General features: G+C 35.4%; 1 protein-coding gene and 1 long non-coding RNA gene across 5 annotated transcripts in view; one reads left to right on the forward strand and one right to left on the reverse strand.

Moving 5' to 3' along the window:
* The window catches only part of STARD13 (StAR related lipid transfer domain containing 13), a 683440-nt gene that overhangs the window by 68531 nt on the left and 600645 nt on the right, over positions 1–14264 (forward strand).
* Positions 1–14264, reverse strand: part of LOC141563005 (uncharacterized) — a 116823-nt gene that overhangs the window by 3255 nt on the left and 99304 nt on the right. For 2 of the 4 annotated variants that reach the window (XR_012488300.1, XR_012488299.1), the window contains 2 exons: positions 6753–6804; positions 3186–3263 (listed from right to left, as the gene is read on the reverse strand). This is a non-coding gene — a long non-coding RNA (uncharacterized LOC141563005). The other 2 variants (XR_012488302.1, XR_012488301.1) reach the window with 2 other exon arrangements.

Genomic DNA, 14264 nt, shown 5'->3' on the forward strand with positions numbered 1-14264 from the left:
CCTTGGCAGACAATTCTAGCTCTAAATAGCATGCTGGGCCCCTCTCTCAATCTACACCTGGTCCCTGATTTGTGCCAGGTGGGAGAAGACACTCTAACAGTATATGGCAAGAGTCATAAAATGGATCTTATCCTTTGATCCTTTGATCACATTATTCTCTTAAAGAAGTAATTAAAAAGAAAAAAAGAATTATCTTTATGGAGATGTTTACTGCCATCTTATTCATAAAATAGGAAAACTGAAAACGAACTAAATCTCCAACAATTGTAGAATGAGTAAACATATTATGGTATTCAGGAATGCATTTCCAACTGTCTGTACAGGAAACCTCAGACTGGCTTTCCCACCCATTCCTCAAACTGAACCTGCCCAAAACCAAGTTCAATATCTCTTCTCCTAATTCAGCTATTTCTCCTGAATTTACAAGTTTTTTTGTGGAGCCATCATTCACCTATTTGATGCTATCTTGACTCTTTCCTCTCTCTAACTTTGCATGAGTAGACCAGATTTTGTCCATTCCACTTCAGCAATAGATCTTACTTCCCCTTTTCTTCTTTTCACCCTGACATCCCTCAGTTCAGGCTATACACTCAATACTTTCTTGGCTCTGGGACTTTACTCTACTCAATGTGATACCTACCTGCCTAAATATAGACTTAGTCATGACATACTGTGTTCAAAAATCATTGCTCTCTTTAGTCTACCAAGAAAAGATCAAACTCCTCTGCTTAGCATTCGTGGTTCTGTGTATTCTCTTCTATTTTTCCAGTTTTATCTCATATCATTTTCATTCATGGACTTTATACTCATGTGCATTATATGTACAATTATGTGTACATGTAATCATAGAAATCTGAAGTGGATACCCCATTCTTCATGAGTGGTTTGCCATTTCCTTATCCAGCTCATTTACAGATGAGGAAAATGGGACAAATAGGTTTAAATGGCATGCCCAGGATCACACAATTAGTAAGTGTCTGAGGCCAGATTTTGAACTCTGGAAGAGTTCTTCCTGTGAGTGTTCCTGACTCTAAGCTAGATATTCTCTCCACTGTGCCACCTAACTGCCCCTCAGTTTAAATATGACCTCAGACATCTATTAACTGTGTGATTCTGGGCAAGTCAATTAACCTTAGTCTTAACTCTTAATATTCCTCAGTTTTCTTTTCTTGATCTTCATCTAGACTGTACCTGATAACCAAGAATGTTTCAGGTTTCTGTCTTGGAACCTCTTCTCTTCATCTATCTACTATTTCACTTGGTAATCTCATCAACTGACATGGATTAAGTTATCTATATTGATATGATTCTCTCTATATTGATGATTCTCAAATCCATTTGTGGAGCCCCAACCATTCTCCTAATCTAGTCTCCCTTCTCCAACTGCTTATTGAATATCTCAAACATTCTATCCAGCAAATATCTTAAATTCAACATATCTAAAACTGAACTATTTTTTTCCTAAAAAGCTTATTTTCTTAACTTCCCTAGTATTCCAAAATATACCACCATCTTCCTCACAATCAAGTATCATTCTTGAATCCTCACAGTGTCCCATTCCATATTTTCTTGTCAATTTTACCTTCAAAAATTTCTCCTACATTCTTCCTTCTCTCCTCTGACATTGTCTACAGGGCCCAGATCTCTTGCCAAGCTGAAGATAGGGAATATATACTTCTATGGAATTTTTAGACCATGTATTTTTACTACCTTGAAGGATGCTTTTGATGGTGGGGATTGAGACTAGAAAAGCCAAGTTACTTCAGAAGACTTTCAACTAAAAAACATTACATTATTATAGATACTTTCAGATTCTCCATAGTGGATGGATTTCCATGTAATATTCATCCCACGAGATTCTGGTGTCCCTTGTTACAACAGATCCAATTTGTAGTAATTTTGGTAATCATAATTATTCAGATACAACTCAGGCCCCTATCCAATACATTCTCCATCAATTGTCTTAAAGACATCAATTAGCAAGGCTTTTAACTAAAAGAGAATAGGAAAATAGAGGAAATTCCTGTCATGACAAAAGGTACAGTTTCCTGCACACAAATTTCCATGTCACCAGAGGAAAAAGTAATACTTTTCATACAACTTATGCTCTGAGGATTGTAGCCTATCTGGAATTCACTATTTCTAAAATTCTTCTTGCCATTTTATTTCCCTTTCTCATTGTGGCTCAATTTCAAGTTGATGGGTGGCAATCCAGAAGCTCCTATTTGTTCTTTACAAAGCTGCTTTGAAATCAGCTGATGGGTTTTGCTATCATTTGCTAAATCAAACCTCCACTGCTTAGAATAGTGATTGTCACATAGTAGGTACTTACCAAAGTTAATAGATCAGTTGTTGATTGATTGCTGCAGAGGCTCCTTAAGCAGAGGTATTATTGCTTTTTTATCAAACTTTCCACAATTAATTAATTTTCTACTTTTGTGCTAGTCAAATCATCAGTGGCATTTAAACTTTAAAATTTAAAATTTAAACTTTAAAATAGTATATCCTGGCAGGGTCAAGCAAATCACTAATATAACATCTAAAGTTAAGAATGGACTTAGTTTTCCTACTTTTTTCTTTGTACAGATGATTTGCTATATTCTCTGAGGCATGAAGAACATAAAATAATTCTAGCTTCCTCCTCTATTCACTGTCTAGGGTACCATCCTACACAGCTGTCAGAAAAACAACTTGGTTATGCCTTCCATCCCACAGCTGCTATGGCCAGACTGTATCCAGGGACCACTCTAGCTGTTGCTATGGGAACAACAGAATATCCCCTCGTATTGCTTCTAGCTTTCTCTTCCAATAGGCCCAGCTGTACCAGATTGTGCTGGCCCCTCTGTATCATGATGAGAGTCTGTTCTTCCTCTCTCTTTTCTGTGTGCAAAAAAATCAATTTAAGAGCCATCTAAATGCTCAGAAGTTCAAATACTTAAAGCCAGACTTAAGTATTGTTTAAATTACTCATAGTTCTTAAATTCTTAAAAGCCTGCTACATTTGGGCTACTTCCACTATTGAATCTGCCAAAGTAAGCAGAAAAAGGAGAATTGATTCATTTGGCAAACACATTAATCTCAAAATCTCAAAAAAAGCATTTCTTTTTTTTTAGATTTTCTTTTAATTGATCAATCAATAAAGAGAAAATAATGTATAAAGTTTAATCCAAGATGTTTATGATTACCTGATATCCTTCAATATCACTTATTTTAATTCAGCTGGCAAGGCTTCTCTTTTGTGTGTCACAGACTCCTTTGGCAATCTGGTGAATTATAAAATACATAATATTTGTAAAACCCTTTTCAGAGTGCCTGGAACAGAGCAACATCATATAAATGCTTCCTCCTTCCCTCCCCTTCAGAACTGTGTTTTTAAATGTATAAAGTATATGGGATTACAACAGAAACAAATACTTTTGAAATATAGGTACCAAAATACTTTTTAAAAAATAACTATCTGCTCTCTTTTCCCCTTCCCCTCACTTGCCTCCAACCTTGTAAAGAACTCCTGGATTAGAGGGACTACAACCAAAATGGTGTATGGGGTAGATTTTTAGCTATACCTTCAAATCAGTCAATCAATTAGCATTTAAGTACCAGGCACTAAGCAAAGTACTGTATCATATATAAATATTTAAAATATTCATTTCTTCAATGTCTGCATATTGAAAACCTTTTTTTCTTATTTCAAAGACCAAATCATCTATTTAATTTTATCAATGTCTTAGATGAAGATATAGATTTTTTTTTTTTTTAGCAGATGTATAGTTAACACAGATCTGAGAAAGACAGTTAATGCATTGGATCCCAGAATCCAAAAAGGTCTCAACAGTGGTTTTAATTTGTTAACTGATTTAGAAATAATAAGCAATCACACTTTAAATACCAAAAGCATTTATTAAAGAACCAATTTTTTTTTCAGATTTGTGTGAAAATGAGAAAATTACTAAACTCCCTGGACCCCAGTTTCTTTGATTATAAAATCAAGGAGTTAAAATAAATAGTCTTTGAGGTCTTGTCGAGTTCTGAATGAATAATCTGAATAACCCTATAAATAATGATCCTAAATATACGGCTCACAGTAAATCAAGCATATTGCCCATTTGGTCATGGAATAATAAAAACAACAAAATAACATTCATTTCAGTTTACTACTATGTGTAAACTAGACACTGCTGTGTACTTTACAAATATTATCTCATTTGATCCTCATAATAATTTTGAGAGGTTGATGCTATTATTATCCCCCTTATAAAATTGAGGAAACTGAGTCAGAGTTGACTTGCCTGCAGTCACACAGATAATAAGTATTTGAGAACAAATTTGACCTCCATTATTCCTGACTCTGAAACAGTGTTTTCTATCCACTGGGTCACCTAGCTGCTTAACAAAGAAAACTGCTCATGTAGTATGACCAAAGATCTCTTCTGATATCTGAGCTTATAATGTCTCTTTCAGATAGTCCTCAGCTGAGAAATCCTGAATCATCACACTGGGGGCATGTTGCCTGTGGCAGAAAAGGCAGTCAGTTTTAAATCAGTCATAATTCAAGGTCACCACATAGTTGAATGGGGTTCCCAAGATTATTGCTATTGTTCAGTTATTTTAGTTGTGTTCAACTCTTAGTGCCTCCATTTTGGATTTTCTTTGCAAAGATACTGAAGTGTTTTGTTCCAGCTCTCCAGATGAAGAAACTGAGGCAGACAGGGTTAGTGATTTATCCAGAGTCATACAGTTGGTAAGTGTCTGAGGCTGGATTTGAACTCAGACCTTCCTGACTCCAGGTCCAGTGTTCTATCCACTGTGTCAACTAGTTACCCTTTTAGTAAAGCCCAATTTCTATTATTCTCCTAGAGACCATTGTGACATCCAGGTGGTTCTTTCAAAAACTGCCATTTGTTAGCCCAGTTCAACTTGCTTTTGTAAAGAATGCAGCTCAATCTGCAGAGTAACCTGCTAGTGGTAGTCAGTCCCTGGCTAGGTTCAAGACCAAATTGAATAGCGCAAGCACAATAGCATAAGAATGGGAGTGATAGAAGTTGAATATGGGACAAAAATCAGTTTACCCACTTGCTACATAAACAAGCTAGAATAGTGGTGAGAATCTGAATGAGAAAAAAAAATTAATAGACTTAACCTTACACTTAGATTTTAAAAGTCTTAAAGCTGGGTTAAAAAAAAATCCTGAGTATAACGTGAGATAAAAATAGCTAGATAGCAGTTCCTCTGAAGAAAAAAAAAAAAAAAAAGATCTAGGGGTTTTGGCAGACTGCCAGCTTAGCATGAGTCAGTACTAACCTGTAGACAGAAATAGTGATCCATTGATTTCCATGAAAGTATGATGCTTTCATAACGAGGGACCACAAGACCATGCCTTATGAAAAATAATTAAACAAATTGAACTTGTTTAGCCTGGAGAAGAATGGTAGTGTCTTCAACTATTTGTAAGCTTCTCTGACTTGTGGAAGAAGGATACCATAAAAAAAATGATAGAAGGTTGCAAATAGGTAGATTCTTAGCTTGATATAAGGAAAAAACAAGAGCAATTTAAAAGTGAAAAGGGAAATCTGAATGCCTATTTATTGGAAATGCTATTGTGAGGATTATTCATTGGGTTGAACTCAAGGATCTTTGAAGGTTCTTTTTATTTTTGGTAATATTTTATTTTCCCCCCATCATATAGACATGTGTGTATGTGTATATACAGACACATATGTTGAAACAATTTTTTTAAGTTTTTGAGTTCTAAATTCTATATCTATCTCCCTTCTTCCCCTTCCCCTCCCTGAGACATTAAGCAATCTGATATAGGTTGTATATGTGCAATCTTGTTAACACTTTTTTCAGGCCCTTTCCATGCAGATTCTGTAACTTCTTGCTAAGTTCCTATGTTTGACTGGAGATATAGATGCACCTGGATTCCAGCTTATGTGCAGAGCTAAGATGATAGGCTAATTTTGGATTCAATAAATGATGCCTGGTATCCCTAATCCTTTTTTTTATACTTTATTTTTTAAAATTAATTTTATAATGATAACTTTTTTTGACAGTACATATGCATGGGTAATTTTTTACAACATTATCCCTTGCACTCACTTCTGTTCCGAATTTTCCCCTCCTTCCCTTCACCCACTCCCCTAGATGTCAGATAGTCTTATACATGTTAAACATGTTATAGTATATCCTAGATACAATATATGTGTGAAGCTCTGTACAGTTCTCTTGTTGCACAAGAAGAATTAGATACAGAAGGTAAAAATAATCTGGGAAGAAAAACAAAAATGCAAATAGTCCACATTCATTTCCCAGTGTTCCTTCTCTGGGTGTAGCTGATTCTGTCCATCACTGATCAATTGGAACTGAATTAGATCTTCTCTTTTTCAAAGATATTCACTTCCATCAGAATACATTTTCATACAGTATCATTGTTGAAGTGTACAGTGATCTTCTGGTTCTGTTCATTTCACTCAGCATCAGTTGATGTAAGTCTCTCCAAGCCTCTCTGTATTCCTCCTGCTGGTCATTTCTTACAGAACAATAATATTCCATAACATTCATACCGGTATCCCTAATCCTAAGGTTATTGTTTTATAACACTCCTTACAACTCTCAGCTACCCACCTTCTTCATCATCCTCCTTGTTTCCAGGGATGTCATCCATTCTAGGATCCAGTGGCATGGTAGAAAAATATTTTTCATTTACAGTATAAATACAGACAATTTCCCCTAACAGTAAGAAAAGGATCATTTACCTTTAGAGGAGCTACAGAAGAAATACATGCTGTTCAGAGAAGATGAGTGACGCTAAAGGAAAAAAACAAACATTTATTAAGCACCTACCCTGTGCCAGACATTCTGTTAAGCAGTTTATAAATTTTACCTCATTTATGGTTGTAACCTCTAAATAAGTTTATCTACTTCTATTCAATCTCTCTGATTCAACCATCATTATCTTTGTCATAATAATCCTTCTATGATACAATAATAATAATAATTGCTAACATTTATATGGTATCTACTGTGTACCAGGCACTGTTACATAAATTATCTCATTTGGTCTTTGGGAGGTAGTTGCTATTATTATCCTCATTTTATAGATAAGGAAACTGAGGCAAGCCAAGATTGAGTGGTTTGTCCATAGTCACATACCTAGTAAATGTCTGAGTGTGGATTTGAATTCAAATATTTCTGACTGCAGACACAGCACTATATGCACTCTGCCACCAGCTGCATCCAGAGAATTCCTAGTGGAGTTATTAAATGCAAAAATTTCTCCCATGGTAATCAGTAAATAAAACCAACACACATGGAATTATGCAAGGTTCTACACTATTGGGAAAATTTCATCACTCATTATCCCTTGTCCCCAATATAAGAATTCTCAATCTGACATTTAATTGACAGATGTGAGGAAAAAACACAGCTTAGTTACATTTTACATAAATAAACCATACTTCTAAAATTAAGTTTTTTTTATTTAGAATAACATTTTACTTCTTCCTAATTTCATGTAAAAGTAATTTTTAAAAACATTTTTAATATTTTAAGTTCTAAATTTTCTTCTTCTTTTCCTTTCCTCCCTTCTTCCTGAGACAATAAGTAATTTGCTTATAGGCTCTACATGTATAACCTTGCAAAACATTTTCACCTTAGTCATGTAATGGAAAAAAAGAAAAACAAAAAACCCCACCACAAGAAAAATTTAAAAATATGAAAAATAGCATGCTCAAATCTGCATCAAGACTCTATCAGTTCTTTCTCTGGAAGTGAATAACATTTTTCATCATCGATCCTTTGGAATTGTCTTGGATCATTGTATTGTTGAGAAGAGCTAAGTCATTCACAGTCATCATCATACAACATTGCTGTTACTATGTACAATATTCTCCTGGTTCTGCTTACTTCACTTTTTATCAGTTAATGTAAATCTTTCCAGTTAAAATTAACTCTTTAAAATATCATTCACTGAGTAGTTGATGTTAGTAACAATCTTTTTCTCTCTCATGGGAAGGGTTGGTCCAGACTCGTAATTTCATTACATTGGGAATTCCCTGAATGGAAATTTTGTTCATCCACATAAATCAACATTTTTTCTGCAACTAGTTGCCATCAGCACTGATCATTAGCTTATGGTCATCCAATGCTATGTATCAGAGGCAGCACTTATATCTTGGGGTTCCTCACCCCAACACTGGTGTCCTAGCAACTAGAATATATTTTCTCCTATCCCTATGTTTTAGGATCATAAGTGTAAATGTTGAGGATTGTGTTATTTTTCATCATTGTGTGTGGCAGACAATATCATTCACTAGTATAAGCTCCATGGAAACCTTATAGAGCCGTTTTTTGCCTTTCTTTTTTTTTCCTCCATAAAAACACAACTGAACTATGTAAATTCAAAAACACTTGACCTAGAAAGTGCCATTTTAAACTTTAAAACCTCATTTGTTATTTTAGAGAATCCTTAGCTGGGTTTCAAAAATTGGCAAAATCTCTTTAACACTAAAGTATTCAAACCAATTCTGGGATTTAATTTTATTTAGCATGAATATTTGAAAACAAGAGGTTTATTTAGAAATGGTTTATTACTAAATAATTGCACAAGATCAGCATTTTGGGGGAAATGTGATCTTAGTGTTTTTCTTCTTTATATTTATTCTTTTTCCCAGTTGCTCAATTCTTTGAGAAACTCTCCATTTCGAAAAGGTGGTTTGTTTTACTCAACATCCTGCCCTTGGGGCTTATTGAGTTATGATCTAGAAATTCTTGGCAATTAATATAAATTTGGAATGGGATAGATGAACAATGCCAACCTGTACAAAGTATCTACCAAATACAACTTTTATTCTTATGTTTTCCTTTAAGACTTTTGTCACAAGGCTGTGCATGCTAACACCTTGAATTTTCTTTAAACCTTTATAGAACATCTCAATTCAACACAGCATTCTAAATTAGGTTACAAGACAATATTGATGTATTAATCATGGGAAGAAATGTCTACTCACTGATATCTTGGCAAAAAATATGTTAATGAATTTTATACTGCACATTTTAACCTGGACCAATTTAAGTCAAGTTAGATAGAGTTGATATATGACAACTACTTTTAGGGGGAAAAAAAAAAAAAGGAAATTGTCTACTACATTTATGGGAAAAGCAGACAGAATACATAAACCTTCATTTGTCTCTACATTGGGAAGAGTTGCTGGGCTGGACCCTTTACCCCTCATTTAAACATGTGGATCCTCCTCCAACTCCACAGAACTGGTTCTTGGGACTCTTAGGAAGGATGAAGGGCATAAATATCACGTGCTTCCTATGTGCCTTGTACTATACTAAGTGTGTTATGAATATTGTCTCATTTAAAAGGAAAGAACTAGAGAATTTGCCACACTTTGGATCTTCACCAAAGGTAGGTTTCAATGCAGACACATTGCCAGGTAACTGACAATAGCTTGGCCATGTCCATTTAGACGGGTTATTTTGAGGGGATGGGACCTGCTAAGCCCTCCAAAAGTTGATCTATCAAAACAGAAATATTATATACCATGTCCTGACTTAGGTCCAGAAGAAGCTACCTTATTCTGTTATAGTTCTTTGACTTGTTAATGAATCTGCTAGTTAGCAAACTTGGCTCTGCTTAGAAATGGGGGGGAAAGTCCCTTCATGTGAAAATATTTCATTTGAATTCGTGGGAAATTGTGAAACAATTTCATGGGAAAAGTCCCAAGTGTGGTTCAGTGGGTTGCCCTTCCCCCTTACAGACATGATACCAGGAAGGACATTTTGGTCCAGGCTATAAGTGTGCCTTTAGCCAAGTAGATAGAACAGTACATAAGAGTGCTAAGCATGTACTCAGGAAGCCCTGAGTTCATTCAGGAAGACCTGAATTCAAATGTGGCCTCAGACATTTAACTAGTTATGTGACCATGGACAAGTCACTTAATCAGTGCTTGCCTCAGTTTTCCCATTTGTAAAATGAGTGTAATAATAGGTCCTACCTCCCAAGGTTTTTGTGAGGATCAGATGAGATAATATTTATAAAGCAGTGAGTTCAGTACCTGGTATATAGTAGGCTTTATATAAAAATTATTATTATTAATATCTGTAAAATAAGGAGGTTGAGTTAAAATGACTTCTAATTAGGTTGTGAAGGTAAATATGTGATCTTATAGTTGTGTGCATCCCCAGTAATTGAGATTCATTACTACCTTTCATTTGGCTTGGAACTCTGGCATGTCTTTTACCTGTTAGATGAAATAGTCAGAGGGAGTCAATGTGCTCTCAAGGACTAGTACAGTTGACTCTAATAGCTGCCTGAACGGGGAGTTTGCTCCCACAGGTAGGTTCAGGAGAGCAGCCTGTTGCTCAGAGGTCTTCTCTGTAAGCTCTATGATCTTGTGATCTACTTGCTGAGAGCTTACAGTTAGTAAATGGCTCTAAACTTTCAGCTGTGGGCTATTGTTTAGTGAAGACAGACAGTATTGTACAATATTATTATGATCGTGTTATTATTATGATGATTATCCTCACAGTGGACTGACGTATGACAGTGATCAGGCCCCTTTAGGACTGCTGGGTCAAAGAGGGAAAATTTTGGATCAGAATTCAGGCAAGTCTGATTTGGGGTAAGAGCCTGGATTTCTTTGGAAGGCCAAAATCCAAGAGTCAATAGAGCAGGAATGTAGGCAATTACAGAACTTACCAATTTATGATTAAGTAAGATTATAACTAAGTTGCTGAAATCTTTGTCCATATAAACTCACAAAATAACATTTGCTAAAGCAAGATAGTAATAAAATTTATTGAACTCTGGCATTCAAGATCCTCCACAATTTGGGCACAGCTACCTTTACAATTTTATCTTGTACTACTATCCTATACTTACAGAATCAAAACATTGCAAAATTTGAGTGAAGTCACCTAGTCTAATCCATACCCCAAAATAATTTCCATTATAATATACCTGACCAGTATAATATACTCATTAAGATTATTCTGCTCCTCCAATGAAAGAGAATTCACCATTTTTTGAAACTAATTGTTTCTCTTTTAACCAGTTGTCAAAAGTTTTTCTCCATGATTTTCAACTTTGGCTAGTTGCTTCTGGTTTCATCTTCTATAATCAAATGAACAACCTAATTTCTGCTTAAGAGGAAATCTCCAAGTGTATGTCCCATAGACATCTTAACCCTAACATGTCCAAGGCTGAACTCATTATCTCTCCCCACAAACTCTTTCCCAACCTCTCTATTACTATTAAGGTGATCACCAACCTTCCAGGAACCCAAGCTCATAATCTAAGTATCAGCCTCAACTCTTCAATTCCTCTCATTCCCCAAATTCAATTCACAGCTAGATTTTTTTGACTCTATGTTTGCAATATTTCTAGTATTCATTCTTCCTTGTGTTTCCTTGTACTCTGACAAGGCTACCACCCTGATTCAGGCCTTCCCTTATTCTTGGATTATTGAAATAGTTTGCTTGATGATCTCGCTGATGTAGTCTTTTCCCCACTCCAGTCCAACCTTCACTCAGCTATCAGCAATCTTCCTAAAGCTCATTTCTACCATGCCTTTCTCTCATTATTTAATAAACTCCAGTTTATTGAGTTCCATATTACCTCCAAAACCAAACAGAAAATTCTCTGATTGCCCTTTAAAGATCTTTACAATCTAGCCCTTCTTTCTATCTTTTCAGTCTTTTTACTCCTAATTCCCTTCTTTATTCCAATAATACCTTCTTCCTTTCTATTTCTCATAGAAAACATTCTAATATCTGACTGAATTTTCAATGACTCTCCTCCACACCTGGAATTCTTTCCCTCCTCACTTCTGCCTCCTGGATTTCTTCAAGTACTAGATAAACACCCACCTTCTTTCTGCAAGAAGCCTTTCCTAATTTCCCTCACTGCTAATGCCTAACAAGTGGTAATTCAGGTTCTACGGAAGACTTCCAAGGAGAAAGAACCCACCACCTCTTGAGGCAAGTTATTATTGCACTTTTGACCAGTAAGTGAGATCACCTCCCACTCCCCTTATATATTTTTCATAAACATGATTGTTTGTATGTTATCTCTTACATTGTACTGTGAACTCCTTATATATAGACTGTGTCTTTCTATGTATCCCTGACACTTAGCACAGTAACTGGGACATAGTAAACACTTTAAAAATTCTTGTTGGCTTGGCCTTCTAGACTTTCATAGATTTGAAGACAATCATTGGGTCTCCCTTAGATTTCTTTTCTCTTTAAAAAAAAATACTATTTCCTTTAACCATATCTCAAAATCCTGTGACATTCTTATTGATCTTCTCTGGATATTGTCCAGTTTATTAATGTCCTTAAATTCTGATGTTTAAAATTGAACACATACTCCTTTTTTTTTTTAATTCCAATGTAAATTCGATTTAAGGAGGCAGAGTTACATGAAGTTGTCGGCCTCTCTCTCTCTTCCACAATCATCACTATCCAGTGGCGGGACAGAGACAAGATGACTGGTAATGACTTGAGATGCAGTGGATGATCTTGGTGTCTCTGATGTCAAACCAAGGTCTAAGCACTCCATAATACCTGCTTCATCTGTCTTCATGGCCATTGGAATGGCCATGTTTTCATCCACCCATTCCACCTTGGGAAGTCTTTATATGCTTGGGGTACACATCTCCCTATCTCACCATAGAGTTTGGTACTCTTTGGTTACTCTCAAACTGGTTTAGCCCATCTGCTGAAATGGTATACGAATCTTGCTGCCCACATTGAACTTAGCCAAGTCCACGGTCACTTTGACCTTCAGTTTCCTTAGCTGGAAGAGGAATAATACTTGTGATTTTTGACCTTATAGGGCTGTTGTAAGGAAAATCTTTGGAAACTTTAAAGCATATAAAGTGGGGAAAACCGTTCATTCATTCATTCACTCATTCAATGATACAGTTCAACAATTATATATGACTCTGTGTAGACACTATGTTAGGTACCAAGGATATAGTGACAAACAGGAAAACAGATGAACTAAGAGATATCATCATCTGTATACAACACAGGAAGGCAATCCTAGTGATCTGTGGTACACAAGGATAGCATTCCCTGTCCCACCTTTATTGTAATCAAAACTAGGGAGATTCCCCTCCATCTAACCACATCTGGGAATGTTTCTTTAATAAGCACTGGGAAGCATCACATCTAATAAACAACTAATAAATAACAAAAATAACAAGCATTCGTAACCTGTATTTTTAAAAAGTGATTATTCTGTTATGGTACTGAGAAGACAAATCAATTGTGGTATCTTGCCATCTTAGCTCCAAAGATATGGAAGTAAATGGAGGTCCTGGAGAGAAAGAGTTATACTTTAAATATGATTTTAATTTCTTGATGAACTTCTGCTCCTGAAGTAGGTGCTGCAATTAGGGGCTGCCATCAGATTGAAAGGTTTCTTTGTATCTCCTCTAAAGAGGAGTGGAAAGGTAGTTGCACTTGGCTGACGAAAGATCATCATGGAATCTAAAATAACTCTGATTTTCTTAGCACAATTATTCTTAGAAGCTTAATCAGAGTTGAATATTTGGTGCTTTTTGTTAATGTACAAATTTATTCCAAAGATATGGAGTAAGAAACCCAGTGAGGAGTCCTTTAAACAACAGATAAATGGTCAAACATATTCTCCTCTTCAGATGCACAGATTTGTTTTGATTTAATGGTAGGCATCTTTAGTATCAGAAGCATCACACAGTGGAGTAATAATCATTAGTTAGTGGGAAAGGTTTATTTCCTTTGATTTATTGATTCTTCTTAAAATGCTGGGCACATTGTAGGAACTCAAAGTATTTTGTTGATTATTTAGAGAGGCAGGAGTTCCTAGCTATATAATCATAGGTCATCAAAATCTGAGTCTCCATTTTCCCATCTGCAAGGAGGAAAATAATATATGTGGTACCTACCTCAAATAAAATGGCATATATAAATACTTACATATGCATATACATACATATTCACATGTATAAAAACATATATGTATATATGTACATATATACATCCATACAAATATATACACACATATACACAAATATATAAAGTGTTTTACAAACTCTAAAGCAGTCAATAGGCGTTTATTTAATATTTACTATATGCATGCTCAGTACTCAGTGCTGGGGATATAAAGACAAAAGACAGACTCTTCCATTGAGGAGCCCACATTTCATTGGAAAGAAACAAGCAAGTTATGTACAAGAGAAATAGGAAATAGTAAACAGAGAGGAAGTCCT

The sequence above is a fragment of the Sminthopsis crassicaudata genome, chromosome 3 (assembly GCF_048593235.1).
Source record: "Sminthopsis crassicaudata isolate SCR6 chromosome 3, ASM4859323v1, whole genome shotgun sequence".
NCBI lineage: Eukaryota > Metazoa > Chordata > Mammalia > Dasyuromorphia > Dasyuridae > Sminthopsis > Sminthopsis crassicaudata.